A 5094-nucleotide genomic window follows, 5' to 3' on the forward strand; every position below is an offset into this window, starting at 1 on the left:
TCAAGAACTCCCTTCTTCATAGGCATCCCATTACTCACAGGATTCCTCTCAGAAGTGTACATGAACTGGTTATTAGCAACCATGTCAATGAGTTCTTGAGCTTCTGCAGGCGTTTTCTTTAGGTGAATGGATCCACCTGCAGAAGTGTCCAATGACATCTTTGATAACTCAGACAGACCATCATAGAATATATCCAGGATGGTCCATTCTGAAAGCATGTCAGAAGGACACTTTTTGGTCAACTGTTTGTATCTTTCCCAAGCTTCATAGAGAGATTCACCATCTTTTTGTTTGAAGGTTTGAACATCCACTCTAAGCTTGCTCAGCTTTTGAGGAGGAAAGAACTTGGCTAAGAAAGTCGTGACCAGCTTATCCCAAGAGTTCAGGCTGTCTTTGGGTTGAGAGTCCAACCACACTCTAGCTCTGTCTCTTACAGCAAAAGGGAAAAGCATGAGCCTGTAGACTTCAGGATCTACTCCATTAGTCTTAACAGTATCACAGATCTGCAAGAATTCAGTTAAGAATTGAAAAGGATCTTCAGATGGAAGTCCATAAAACTTGCAGTTCTGCTGCATCAGAGAAACTAGCTGAGGTTTCAGCTCAAAGTTGTTTGCTCCAATGGCAGGAATGGAGATGCTTCTTCCATGTAAATTGGAATTAGGTGCAGTAAAGTCACCAAGCATTCTCCTTGCATTATTATTATTTTCGGCTGCCATCTCCTCTTCTTATTCGAAAATTTCTGAAAGGTTATCTTTGGATTGTTGTATTTTAGCTTCTCTTAGTTTCTTTTTCAGAGTCCTTTCAGGTTCTGGATCTGCTTCAACAAGAATATTCTTGTCTTTGCTCCTGCTCATATGAAAAAGGGAGAACAGCAAAATAATAATAATAGGGGTCCTAGTGTGAGTAGAAGAAAAGAAGAAGAAGAAATTCGAACACAGATGGAAGAGGGGGTTCGAATTTGGGTGAGATGAAGTGTTAGTAGATGAATAAATAAATAGAAGGAGATGAGAGAGATGAAGAATTTTCGAAAATAATTTTTGAAAAAGAGTTAGTGATTTTCAAAAATAGTTTTTGAAAAATGTTAGTAATTTTTTTTCGAAAACTTTTAAAATCAAAAGTTAAAATAATTAGTTAATTAAAAAGAAATTTTGAAAAAGAGGGAAGATATTTTCGAAAATTAGAGAGAGAGAGAGAGTTAGTTAAGTAGTTTTGAAAAAGATAAGAAACAAACAAAAAGTTAGTTAGTTAGTTGAAACAAATTTTGAAACTCAATTTTGAAAAGATAAGAAGATAGGAAGTTAGAAAAGATATTTTGAAATCATATTTTTGAAAAAGATAAGATAAGAAGATATTTTTGAAAAGATATGATTGAAATTGGTTTTGAAAAAGATTTGATTTTTAAAATCACAATTAATGACTTGATTCACAAGAAATCACAAGATATGATTCTAGAACTCAAAGTTTGAATCTTTCTTAACAAGTAAGTAACAAACTTGAAATTTTTGAATCAAAACATTAATTGTTATTGTTATTTTCGAAAATTTGATACAAAAATAAGAAAAAGATTTTTGAAAAAATATTTTTAGAATTTTCGAAAATAACTAAGAAATTTGAAAAAGATTTGATTTTTAAAAAAGATTTTGAAAAAGATAAGATTTTCAAATTGAAAATTTGATTTGACTCATAAGAAACAACTTGATTTTAAAAATTTTTGAAAAAGTCAATCCAAATTTTCGAATTTGATGAGAGAAAAAGGGAAAGATATTTTTTTGATTTTTGAATTTTTAATAATGAGAGAGAAAAACAAGTAAAATGATGCAATGCATGAGAATTTTAGATCAAAACATGTGATGCATGCAAGAATGCTATGAATGTCAAGATGAACACTAAGAACACTATGAAGATTAAGATGAACATCAAGAACTTATTTTTGAAAAAATTTTTAATGCAAAGAAAACATGCAAGACACCAAACTTAGAATTCTTTAATGCTTAGACACTAAGAATCCAAGAATGCATATGAAAAACAAGAAAAGACACAAAACATGCAAATGCAAAGATCAAACAAGAAGACTTACCAAGAACAACTTGAAGATCATGAAGAACACTATGAATGCATAAGAATTTTTGAAAAATGCAAGATGCACATACAATTGACACCAAACTTATAACATGACTCAAGACTCAAACAAGAAACAGAAAAATATTTTTGATTTTTATGATTTTCTAATTTTTTTGGATTTTTTTCGAAAATTAATTGAAAAAGGAAAAATAAGGATTCCAAAATTTTTTATATGAATTCCAGGAATCTTGCAGTGTTAGTCTAAAGCTTCAGTCCAGGAATTAGACATGGCTCACTAGCTAGCCAAGCTTTCAATGAAAGCTTCGGTCCAAAACACTAGACATAGCCAATGGCCAGCCAAGCTTCAGCATGTAATTTAGACATGACATGCCTGACATACCCTTCAGTCGTATAACAGCTGATGGTTGGAAGCCTCAGTCCAAAAGAATTTAGACATGGCTTTACAGCCAGCCAGGCTTCACATGCTTCATGAAACACTAGAATTCATTCTTAAAAATTTTGAATAAAAATATAATTTTTTAAAACATTTTTATTTTTTCGAAAACAGATGAGAAATTTTTGAAATATTTTTGAAAAATTTTTGAAAAGAAAACGAAAAGAAAGTTACCTAATCTGAGCAACAAGATGAACCGTCAGTTGTCCAAACTCGAACAGTCCCCGGCAACGGCGCCAAAAACTTGGTGCGCAGAAATTGTGATTACACTTTGATTATGTAAAATTCATTGCTCTTTCTTTCCCTGGCATTGGCGCCAAAAACATGATGCCAATACCATGGTTCACAACTTCGCACAACTAACCAGCAAGTGCACTGGGTCGTCCAAGTAATACCTTACGTGAGTAAGGGTCGAATCCCACGGAGATTGTTGGTATGAAGCAAGCTATGATCACCTTGTAAATCTCAGTCAGGCGGATATAAAATAATTATGGAGTTTTCGAAATTAAATAATAAAAGAAGGATAGAAATACTTATGTAAATCATTGGTGAGAATTTCAGATAAGCGAATAAAGATGCTTTCGTTCCTCTGAACCTCTGCTTTCCTGCTATCTTCATCCAATCAGTCTTATTCCTTTCCATGGCTGGCTTTATGTGATACATCACCATTGTCAATGGCTACTTTCGGTCTTCTCTTGGGAAAATGATCCAAATGCCCTGTCACGGCACGGCTAATCGTCAGGAGTAATCACCCTTGTCAATGGTTTCATCCTATCCTCTCAGTGAAAATGGTCAACGCACCCTGTCACGGCACGGCTATTCATCTGTCGATTCTCGATCATGCTGGAATAGGATTTACTATCCTTTTGCGTCTGTCACTACGCCCAGCAATCGCGAGTTTGAAGCTCGTCACAGTCATTCAATCATTGAATCCTACTCGGAATACCACAGACAAGGTTTAGACCTTCCGGATTCTCTTGAATGCCGCCATCATTCTAGCTTACACCACGAAGATTCCGATTAAGAGATCTAAGAGATACTCATTCGATCTAATGTAGAACGGAAGTGGTTGTCAGGCACGCGTTCATAGGGAATGATGATGATTGTCACGTTCATCACATTCAGATTGAAGTGCAAATGACTATCTTAGAAGCGAAATAAGAAGAATTGAGTAGAAAACAGTAGTACTTTGCATTAATCTTTGAGGAACAGCAGAGCTCCACACCTTAATCCATGGAGTGTAGAAACTCTACCGTTGAAAATACATAAGTGAAAGGTCCAGGCATGGCCGAGATGGCCAGCCCCTAAAACGAGATCTCATGATCAAAATACAATCCAGGATGTCTAATATAATAGTAAAAGGTCCTATTTATAATAAACTAGCTACTAGGGTTTATAGAAGTAAGTAATTGATGCATAAATCCACTTCTGGAGCCCACTTGGTGTGTGCTTGGGCTGAGCTTGAGTGTTGCACGTGTAGAGGCCATTCGTGGAGTTGAACGCCAGGTTTTGATCCATTTCTGGCGTTCAACTCTGGTTTTTGATCCCTTTCTAGCGCTGAACTCCAGAATTGGGCAGAGAGCTGGCGTTGAACGCCAGTTTGCATCGTCTATTCTTGGCCAAAGTATGGACTATTATATATTGCTGGAAAGCCCTGGATGTCTACTTTCCAACGCAATTGGAAGCGCGCCATTTTAAGTTCTGTAGCTCCAGAAAATCCATTTTGAGTGCAGGGAGGTCAGAATCCAACAGCATCAGCAGTCCTTCTTCAACCTCTGAATCTGATTTTTGCTCAAGTCCCTCAATTTCAGTCAGAAAATACCTGAAATCACAGAAAAACACACAAACTCATAGTAAAGTCCAGAAATGTGAATTTAACATAAAAACTAATGAAAACATCCCTAAAAGTAACTAGATCCTACTAAAAACATACTAAAAATAATGCCAAAAAGCGTATAAATTATCCGCTCATCAGGCTCAAACACAAGAAATGGAGTTACCATCAATTGATAAAAATTTGATTTCGGAGGAAGTGTGTGGTGGGCAAAAGAAGAATCGAGTTTACGGAAAAGGAGCATTTTTTTCTAGCTCTATCAAGTTTGGAACCACTTCTGCCAACTTTGTATCTGGAAGAGCATCTACAATTCAAAATTCCATTCCTGATTTGCGAGAAGAGATTTGTAATCTCAATGAAGAGCTTTTTCAACGTGTTACTCAATAGACAGATGAGCGTATTAGTAAGTTGTTAGATACACGCTTGGCTCCTTTGGAAAAGACACAAAAGAAGTTAGAAAAGTTAGAACCGGCAATTGGAAAGGCCAAGTAGTAAAAGCTAAAACAGAAGAGATGGAATGAGACTTATGTTAGCTATTACAAGAAGGTTAGAGCGTCAAGTAGTTCCACTACTGCTCCATTGCCACCGCCACCGCCGCCACCTTCAATCTCTTCGGATGAAGACTATGATGATGATGGACATGAAGATGACACTGAGGACTATAGCTGATAAATTTAGTATGGTTGAACAATATACTGAGAATTATAGTTGATAATAACTTTGTTTATGTTTTGAATTATATTGA

The 5094-nt window shown here is 35.6% G+C and overlaps 1 non-coding gene across 1 annotated transcript; it reads left to right on the forward strand.

The window, feature by feature from the left end:
- The first annotated feature begins 212 nt into the window (after window positions 1-212).
- On the forward strand, window positions 213-320 carry LOC112774247 (small nucleolar RNA R71). The gene has a single exon (XR_003188743.1). It is a non-coding gene; the product is annotated as a small nucleolar RNA R71 (small nucleolar RNA).
- Window positions 321-5094: the final 4774 nt, after the last annotated feature.

Source organism: Arachis hypogaea, chromosome 18 (genome assembly GCF_003086295.3).
Source record: "Arachis hypogaea cultivar Tifrunner chromosome 18, arahy.Tifrunner.gnm2.J5K5, whole genome shotgun sequence".
In the NCBI taxonomy this organism is placed as follows: domain Eukaryota; kingdom Viridiplantae; phylum Streptophyta; class Magnoliopsida; order Fabales; family Fabaceae; genus Arachis; species Arachis hypogaea.